The sequence below is a fragment of the Chenopodium album genome, chromosome 17 (genome assembly GCF_948465745.1).
Source record: "Chenopodium album chromosome 17, dcCheAlbu1.1, whole genome shotgun sequence".
Lineage (NCBI taxonomy): Eukaryota > Viridiplantae > Streptophyta > Magnoliopsida > Caryophyllales > Amaranthaceae > Chenopodium > Chenopodium album.
Genome location: NC_137850.1, coordinates 21,856,968 through 21,867,767, shown reverse-complemented (window position 1 = coordinate 21,867,767; position 10,800 = coordinate 21,856,968). Strand labels below are relative to the sequence as shown.

Here is a 10,800-nt window from a genome sequence, read left to right as displayed (position 1 = left end):
TGGTTCCTATTACCACCACCTTGGTTGTAGTTGTCAAAATAGACATGGTTGTTGTAATTCCTATTCCATTGACCTCTTTAATTCTCAAACCTAGAATCATTATTGTTTGACACATAGTTCACATGCTCATTCACATTTCCAATTTGATCATCACAAACATCTATACATGCATGAGGGCAATTAGAAACATCATGATCGTACGATTCACAATCATCACAAAACAAGCATCCACTAGGCATGTTATTAGAAGAGGGAGGGAGTTGAGAATTAGAAGACATACCTCTCCCCTTAGATTGGGAGGGAAGACTTGAAACTTGGTAGGTAGCACTTTCCAACATCGCCTTGATAGCGGACATCTCCTTTCCCAAGTTTTTCATTTGTGAGGATAGATTGTTGATGCATTTAGATGATCAACCGAGTACACTAAAGAGCTACTTTTGCTAGTTGACTCTCTTTCTCCATCTTGCCAATCTCTATAATACCTCACTACGTCTTCAATTATGTCTACCACTTCCTCTTCCGTTTTATTCATGATAGGACCTCCAACTCCTCCATCTAAACATGATTTTCCTTGAAAACTAAGGCCTCCATAGAAATTTTGAATAATTTGGTAAGTAGGAATTCCGTGGTGAGGACATTCTCTTTGATACTTTTTGTATCTCTCCCATGCTTCATAGAGGCACTCACTAGGCTTTTGCTTGAAACCTTGAATCAAAACTCTAGCCTCCGCCGTTTTCTTTTGTGGATAGAAACGGGATAGAAACTCCTTGGCCACTTCATCCCATGTCCTTAGAGAATTCGGCTTGACCTCCTTGTCTAGCCATTTCAAGCCACGCCCTATGAGTGAAAAGGGAAAAAGCTTGAGGCGGATGAATTCTTGGGAAATTCCATTCACCTTGATAGTATTGCAATATTTTTCAAACTCCTTGAGATGATTTAGCGGGCTTTCATGCTTGGCCCCGCTAAATTGTCGCCTCTCTATCAAAGTGACCATTGGCGGTCTTATTTCAAAGTCATTTGCCGGCGTTGTAGGTGGAGCAATTCCACTCTCAAATATATATGCACCGGGAATCCCCAATTCTTTCAACTCCACCCTTGGATTTTCTCCCATTCTTGCTTGTTCCTCTTGTTGTGGTTCTTCTTCACTTGAACTGCTAGGGCTCAAAGATCATCTAGCACCCCTTAACCTTGCAATAGTTCTCTCAATTTTCCGGATCAAATGGCACTGGTGAACGACCACGCGCACTATGCATAAAATCTCAAAAGAAATGGTTAGTAGCACGGCTGCAAGTGTAGCCTAAAAGAAAATCTTTTTGTATTTTCAATTAAAGATGAAATAGACTTAACAACTATAACAAAGCACCAATATCATTCCCCAGCAACGGCGCCATTTTTGACGTAGGGAAAAGTAGGTCGTTTTCTACCCTTTTCTAGAGCCAAACAAAATTTAAAAACACTCGACCAACCTAATAGGAGTATATGGTAATTCAAGGGTCGAACGCAAAGGAATGAGTAGGTGCAAGCTACAGCCTAGGTCAAGCTACTTTGAAGATTGTAGAAAGATATGGTTGGTAACTAAGGTATCGAGAAAAATAGATAAATCGAGAAATTCAATATACTAAACACTAAGGATATAGGTTCCACATGCAAGCTCAGTGATTATACTAATTGAAGGATTACTCAATCAATTCAAACATTGCAAAGGACAAGCAATAGTTGCAATCAATGGAATTCAAGAGCTATCCCCTATAAATAAAGCTAGGGTTCACTATGAATGGTTAACTAGGAAAAATCACAATCGAATTTAATTAATTAAAGCAATTCTCAAATCAAGGGTTCATGTCATTGAAATTTGCAATGCAATCTAGATTAATCTTATAGGTTGATCACTCCTAGTCTAATTAATCACATGCACAACTATGTCAACCAATTTAATTGCAAAAATTCAATCAATCATGGATCATCAGCTAGCCAAAATCATCAATCAAGCATGCTTCCCCTTCTGCCTAGCAACTAGTCTACTAACTAATCATGGTGAAATTGAAAAACAAAACAAATTCAATCACAATCATATTCATTTCATGTTTAATCAAGAAGAAAATCAATCAATCAACAAATTCTAAAGACAAAAATGGAATTTAAATCAAACATTCAAGAATTTAAGGGAAATGGAAAATAAAGTAATTTCAAAGGAAAGAAATCTCACAAACTTTCATTGATGTGAAGAAGAAATCCATGATAAGTTGAAATCAAAGATCAAATTCAAGTACAATCAAGTAATCTTAAGCTTCTCTCTCTACTATTTCTGGAAAATAAGAGTCAAGTACAAAATAAGTCATCCTCCCGAAAAAGGAAAAGTCTAAGGGTATAAATAGAAATAGAGCGAAGGAGAGCGGGGCGCCTGGTGCGTGCGCACCACTAGGCCGCGCGCGCACAGGTGGGTCTGCGCGCACACACCACGTATGCTGCGCGCGCGCACCCCTACTTGATGCTCGTGGCCTTGCCTCGTTCGCTTGCTCGATCGATCTCTGCGCTCCCGATCATCCCTATTATTTGTGCACTCGAGGCGATACTCGTGAGAAGGGAAGCTCTTTTATCTTCCAAGCATTTTAACACTTCGAGCCAAAGCATTGCTTCCAAGGTTCTCGTGCTCGCGGTGCTAGCTTGAATTGCATGCTTGGATTCCCGAACTTATCTTCATCAACTTCCTTGAACGCGCTCGAGCTTCCTTCTTGATAATTAAACCTCAGGAAACTCAACACACCTACAAAACAAGTCAAAGAAACGAAGAAGAGAGAAAAGATAACCGAGAAATGAATAAAATAGAAAGAAAACCATAAAAAACACACATTTCTCTAAACTTACGCACAAACATGCAAAACAAGCATTATTATGCAAAACCAGGACATAGAAGACTAAAAACGAGCATAAAACTACAAAGAAAACCTAGCCTAAGAGTGCCATAAATGACACTCATCAATTTTGTAGAAATTATGTTTAGATTATTTTAATTCCTAGTATCATGATAGGATGTCTTTTATTACTTTCTAATATCATGTATGTTTCTAGTATTATGTTTAGGTTGCTTCCTATTTCTTCTATCTTTTCTATCGTGTTAGTATCATGTTAGGGATAAAGCTTTGATTCTTATTGTTTAATGACATGCTAGGATTTGTTATTAACCTTGTTAGTATCATGCCTAGGGTCTTATATGATTATTATGATGAGGATTTGTTTTGTCAATATTATTATGTTGCTTGATATTATTGTTATTGCTTAATCATGCCCTTTTATTCAGGTTTGAAGGGAATTTGTACTTGAAATCACGCTTTTAAGCTAATGTGATTTTAATTCAAGTGATCGCCAATAATAGATTTATTTGTGCATTAATAATCAACCAACATAGATTAAACAGGTGTAGGGTTAATATATTTATTAAACGGTTTATAAGTTCCTAAAACTTGTTGGCGACTCTTTTTGCTCTAGCTTCATTCCCTTTAGACGCCACCATGCTTAAGTGTATGTTCATAGTGGGGCTCAAGTGTGGGATGCTTAAAATTATTCCCTACAATTTTTTGGTGACTCCACTGGGGAGGATTTCTATTTTAATTCCTAAAATTTATTTTTGCAATGATTTAGAATGAGTGGATGAGACTTGAAAAGTTCTAAGTATTCATGTGTGTAATTTTGATTGACATTATTGGCATAAGCATAAAAAGGTCCGCATTGGAAAGACCATCCGTAATGCGCCAAAAACATAGGCTTTTTACACGTAGGAAACATAGGCTTTTTACACATAAAATGGAAAAAATGCTGCGAAAACTGGAAAATTCTAAGAACACAGAAAGCTGCTAAGGCATTAGGAACTAGCGCTAGAGAAATAGTGCCCATCGTAGAGCGATGGCTCTATCACGATGCGATAGCAATATCGCGACGCGACAGGGCCATCTCTTCGCGATGGTCTCTGTTGTCTTATGCCATGTTCTTCCAATACCGAGCCATAAGTCTGCCTTCTTGCTTTGACCGATTCTTGTACTATTTGCTCGATTTTACTTCCTGATTGAGTTTTTCCCTCTTTTATGAGCCCATATGTGTTTTACATATGGCTATAACCCTCTAGGAATTCACGCTCCATCTACCCAATCGAACGCTCATTGCAACGACGGGTACATCCGAGTTTGTGAATTCACCACACCATGGAAGCAAGTCTAACTTGCGAGGTCCCATCCATACGCGCCAACCCTTCCAAAGGTAAGGCTTCCGCGTGATGCATTCGGACTTATAGCCATGGACCTTCTTTTGACTAACCTATTCCTTTAACTTTAGAGAACTAGAGCCATGGTTAGGTTGCGAACTCATTACATCATATTGTGCTTATTTGACTACTTGTGCATTTTTTGCTTGTGCATAATCTGTGTGTGTTTACACTAATCGTTTGTTTGACTTGTGTACAAATCTAAATAAACTAATCAATGACTAAAGGACTTTGATTAATTAAGTAATTAATATGAGTTATTAAAGTCTAATAAATTGACTAAACCTGACTTAGTACGACTATAGGCTTGTCCTTTTAAGGTTGAACGCTGCAAACAGGCCCAGACTGACGTTTCAGTAATGACACGAAGGTTTGACCTGTGGCGCGACACCCAAGTGTCCCTCGCAACGCGATAGCAATATCGCACCGCGATGGCTCTGGCGTGTTGCGACAGTCCCATTGCCCCTACGATGGTCCAATTTTCTGCCTGGGTCCTCACACTAAGTCTAATTAATCAATTTATTAATAGCTAAAGCCATATTTAGTACTTAATTGAGTCTAGGCACATAGTCCCATGGTTTTACACAAGTGTCAAAGCATGCCACTTTCACTTACTTTTTTAAGCACACACTTTGTATGTGTGTTTCACCATGACCATGTCTAGAGAGTTTTGTGTGCGCCTGTTTTCCTTCATTTTTTTAGGGGGGTAAGTCGATATTAATCCTCCCAACATAATCATGTTGTTTGAACCCCATACTTGATTCCCAAAAATATACACCCTATTTATAAAGTCAAAGTCAATTTGAGTCAAGTCATTAAGTCAAAAATGGTTTAATATTTACAGCACTTGGTCAAGGAAGGAAGGACGACTAATCAAAGACAACACTTTCGTCCAAATCTTACTTTCTGATAAACCGATTCTACAAAGAAGAAAAACTAAGAAGAAAATGGCGTCTCAAGAAGAAGTTAACAAACTAAGACAAAACATAGCTAACTTGACCGAGATGTTCAAAACTCTCGCTCTTCAAGTCAATAACCCTGCGAAACACCAACAGCTTGAGTGAATGGAAGAAAGCTTGAGCAAAATCTCAAATGACTACAAGTTTCAGGGGATTAGCTCACAAGGGGTCTCGGTGAACAAGGAATATCTTAGAAATTCAATGCCAATGACATCCCTAGATTCAAGCCAACTGACAACCCTTACTTTCATTTAAGAGCTTTCGAAACAATAATGAATATTAAGGGAATTGATAGGAAAGCTTTCCATTCGTTGCTCTCACTATCTTTAGAAACCGTTTGTTAACAATGGTTCTTCTCCCTTGATAAAGACAAAATCTCCTCTTGAGATTCTTTAACAAACGCTTTCATTGATAAATACAAGTGCAACATTCAAGTTGAAACTGACCATAGGGAACTAGAGATGTTGAAACAACAAGAGAACGAAGGATTCACTTCCTTCTTCAACAAGTGGAGGGAAACTTCCGCTAAAATGGTTGAAGTTCCTACTGAAAAGGAATCTGCGAGGATGTTCATCAAGAAACTCCAAGAAAAGTACAGAAAACATCTCAAATACCAAAGCAATTTGAGTACTTTCAAGGCTGTCTATGACATAGGAATTGATATCGAAGACGACCTTGCAAAACAAAAAGGTGCTTACAACTCCAATAGTGGTTGGAAAGGAAAGAAGAACGACAATCCTTCTTCTTCCAAAAATGCCCACTCAAACAATGTTGGCACCTTTAACCTGAACGAGGTCCTAGCCATGAACACTCAACGACAAAAGAAGCCATTTAGAAGGAATTTCAAACCTATCGGCATGTGTTATGACACAGCATTCGATTGCCTTCATGCTAAAGGACTCATAACTCCTATTGGACCATTTAGAGATCCACCGATCGAAAAGAGGATGGCTATTTGGAATCCCAATGCACATTGCAAGTACCACCAAGGCAGGGGCCATCCCACTGAGAATTGCTGGAAGTTGAAAGAAGCTATTCAAGATCTAATCGATAGCAATAAACTCCCATTGCCACCTGCAAACAAGAAGCCAAGTATCAATAGTGCTCCACTTTCAAACTCCTTGGTAATTTCTGACGAGGAAGGTCACGTTCACCCATCACTCCTCAGCAAACCTATTAAAGAAACTCATGCCAGCGAAGAAGAGGAGGAAACCTTTTTCGATGCCATGAGTGATTTTCCTTAAAATGAAGAACTAGCCTCTAAAGAAGATATATGGGTTCTCATAAACATGATGAGGGCGGAAATGACTCTACTGCAATAAGATGAAGAAAAGACGCAATACTAAAAAGATGACACCCATTAAGACTGCTGAAAGATAACCCTTTTCTCTCAAAGGATTCGAAACGCCCAAAAGGAGTAACAAGGCATACACACCCATTGGGACTTCTTATGCGAACATGTTCAAAATGCTCTTCGAGAATGGGAAGATCAAACCTCTCGAGCCAAGACCATTAGAATTGTTAAAAAGGACAGATCGGTTCTACTATCCATACCACCAATCAGGAGGAAATACCATAAAACACTGTTTTAAATTCAAGGACTTAGTCCAAGGATTAACTGACAGTAAATAGTTGGTTCAAATTCGACCAGAAAAGGATGTTAGCGTCAATGGAGTGTGGGAAAGTGATGATGAGGATGTTTACCTCAAATATATAGAAGAAACTCAACTCTCCTCAATTTATCTGGTCGATGATATTTGAGATGAAGAAGACACCTCTATCGACGTCCTCACAAGATCAGGGAGAATGCAACCTCTGATAGCGGTAAAGTAGGTCGTTGAATCTACTACCCTATTCAAATTAAATATTTATAAACCTAGACCTTCACTAAAATAGTTAGTGGAAAGTAAGGATCGAACCCAAAATGAAGCTCACTAGTTAAACATCAAATTTACTAATGCAAGAGTAAACGAGAGAATATTTTTGTTGGTTTCTTTGATTAAGGACACTAAAACAATAAAGAAAGAGAGATAAAAAGGATTAAACCAAAGGTAAACAACGCTAGGGGTACGGGGGTGTCAAACACAATCAAACAAAGATGGACAACAGTGATTATCATGAAGAACATGCCATAGAATACTAAATTCTACTTAAACAACTCACTTTCGTGCAATTGTCTAAGAAAATCAATGAATTAGGTCTTGGCCTAATTGCGATCACTTTTCATGCATCCAATTAGACACTAATCAAGGCAAGAGATTAAGAGTGCACAATACATAAAACTCTACTTAAACAATTCATTTTCATGCAATCATTAAAGTAAAGGTGATCTTAATCTAATTCAAATCACTCTCATGCATTTAAATTAGGGAACATCAAACAATGCGCTACTAATAATCTCAAGCTATCAAAAATCATCCATTCATCAATTTATAGCATGAGTTCAATCAAATCATCATCAATCATCAATATTAATACATGTTTTTCACCCCCTTTTCCTAGCTATAAACTTAGCTTAGGAAAGAGAAACTAACCATCATAACAAAACTAAACAAGGATTCAATAAGCACAAAACTAAACATGATTAAAAACAAAGAAAAACAAATCCAACAAGCTCAACTAAAGAGATAGATGAAAACAAACAATATCAAAGCAAATAAATCAAACTAAAAGAAAGGATTAGATATTACTAAAGAGAAACTTGATTAAAGATGTAAACTTGAAATTCTTGCAATGGATTGAAATAACCTTGATCAAGTGTTTAATACAATGAAGAAACTTGAAGAATAAGCTACTTTCTCTCTTTAAAATACTAGGTTCTAATGTTCATTGAAAATTAGATCCTTACAAAATTCAATAAGAAGGCTATTTATATGCATCACCAATCCGGAAATAAAACCCAAGGAGAGGCATCTCTTTGCATTTCCGCGCCCTCTCACGAAAGGGTACGGATTCGTCTAGCCCAACAGGCCATGCCCGCGGATGGATTATGGAGAGGCCTATCCAGCTGAGGAAAGGCCGCGGCTTGCGAATAGGGAGGATCCACCCTCGAAAAGCCGCGCCCGTGGCCCTAGATGCCGCGCCCGCGGGTGGCTGAGGAGAGGCTTCTCCTAGGGCGCGGCTGGGCATCTAGAGCAACAAATGAGAAAACTCCAATACAGCGACCCGCGCCCGCATCTTCTTTATTGGCTACGCGCCCTCTCCTTGAGCCTCTCTTTCCTTTCCTTAGCTCCATATGCATCCATAGGCTTCATCAAAAGGGGCCGAGAACCTACAAAGTATCAAAGATAACTAAGAAAACACAAGGAAAGGAAGATTAAAGAGGAAAAACACGAGAAAAGACAAAACAACACAAAAAACGAAGATAAAACGCTTTAAAAAAGCTCAAACAAGTGCAAATGAGGAGAAAATCCTTAGAGAAAGAGGATAAAAGAGTGGTAGAAATGCCACTCATCAACCTCCTATTACGAATCAACCCATTCCTACCACTCAACAAGTCCCCATCCCAATTATAGAAGACAACGATGTTGTCAAACAATTGAATAAGACTCAGGTAGAAATGAACGTATGGAAATTCCTAGCTACATCCCACGAGCATAGGCTCGCAGTAATGGATGCCTTAGCTAAGGTAGGGATAGATTCAGAAACCTCACCTGAAGGTTTAGCTAACTTCCTTACCAGTGATCTTCGTAGTCCCATCAATTTGATCACCTTTTCTGACAAGGACTTACATCCTGAAGGTGACAAGCATAATAAAGCCTTGAACCTCACAGTGGTTTGCAAAAGGATGAACGTTCCAATGACCCTCGTGGATAATGGATCGGTAATTAATTTTTTCCCACTTCGAACCGCGAGAATGTTATGAATAAGAGATGAGGATTTGTCCCCATCAACACAAGGCATAAAAGCTTATGATAACACTCGTCGTCAAGCTCTTGGAACTATTACTATGAATATCACGACAGGAGTTATTGAGCATGCTACAACTTTTTAAGTGGTAGATATTAAAGCCTCTTCTAACCTATTATTGGGACGCCCTTGGCTTCACTACCTCAAAGTCATCCCTTCATCCCTTCACCAACAAGTTGACGCTATAGTTAGAGGAGTGGCTGACCCCAGCAATTGATAAACCACTCATAAATGTGGAGCATGATGAGAATGATGAAGACTTATGGGGCTTTAATGCCGAAGAGGTCTCTTTCATCGAAGAAGATGAGAAGACCCCTCTTCGCTACGACCTCCATTCGAACATGATAGTCAATGGTATTCTCAGAAAACAAGGACACTTTCCTGGAATGACTCTAGGAAAGAAGAAATCTAGGAGTAGCGAAGCAAATGGGACTGCCTGGCCTTCCTAAATTAGATACTTTTGGACTTGGTTTCGAACCGACTCTGAAAGACTATAAGCAAGCTCGAGAAAAGTTCAATGCACGGAGAAATACTCGTACCTAGAAAAAAGGCTATTCTAATGGATCACTATCCCCTAAATAGACAATTCATAAAAGAGGGTGAAGATTATCCATGCCATAAATTCCCCGAACCGTTTGTCAAAGATGGGATAAGACAACCAGGGTTCGAGATATTCTTAGACTATAATTTCTTAAATGAGATCCCAACTCCCATATACAAGGAGCATACACCCCCATGCTTCGACTTCAATGTTATGGGTCTTCTCTTTGGGTACGAGAAAAATGAGCCTAAGCGTACCGACGATGATTTTGCGCTTATCCAAACGGTGTTACAAAGTGAAAACTTTGATCCCATGAATCTCAATACTCCGGCAGAAGGATCAATCCGAGAATGGCTAAAGACTGTGAGGGTGACTACACCAAGTGGAAGAAAGATTTCCATAACAACAGGACAAGGACCAATGTTCAATGAGTCTGAGTCTGAATCTGAGTCTGAATTCAAGTCTTCTGTAGTCGAGTCTTCTAAACCTTCTATAGTTGCGTCTCCTTCTATCCCTTCTAGTTCAGAACCTACTCCTAAGATAGTCAGTAGTCAAGTCCCAACAGACGTTTCTTTATTTGATGTAATGATTTCCGAGTTCAATAATATGTCTTCATTTGCTTACTCCTCGTGTCATTCTCTCACCGAGGATGACGAGAATTGCTTAACTAACAGTGAAAGTGACAAAGAGATAATTAAAGCAATGGAAACACTTGAAAATAAAACACCAGTAATTTAAGACACCAAAAAGTTGATATCTCAAAAGATCCCACCATTAAAAGAGAGGTTAAAATTGGTTTAACTCTTAACAAAGAAGAAAGAACAAATTTAATTAATCTACTAAAAGAATTCATTGATGTGTTTGCTTGGTCATACAAAGATATTCCAATAATAAATAGAGAAATACCTCAACACAAAATTCCACTAATTCATGGAATGAAACCTGTAAAGAAGAAGTTATGTCGAATGAAACCCGACGTAGCTCTTAAGATAAAAGAAGAAATTCAAAAACAAGGTATCTTAAGATAAAAGAAGAAATTGCAGGTTTTATCAAGGTATCTAAATACCCGAAATGGGTCGCAAATGTGGTACCAGTTCCTAAGAAAGATGAAAAGGTAAGAATGTGTGTCGACTACA

General features: G+C 38.5%; 1 non-coding gene across 1 annotated transcript; it reads left to right on the top strand.

Annotated features, from left to right (window-relative positions):
* Nucleotides 1-620: 620 nt before the first annotated feature.
* On the top strand, nt 621-726 carry LOC145590278 (small nucleolar RNA R71). Its single transcript, XR_014101914.1, has one exon. It is a non-coding gene; the product is annotated as a small nucleolar RNA R71 (small nucleolar RNA).
* Nucleotides 727-10,800: the final 10,074 nt, after the last annotated feature.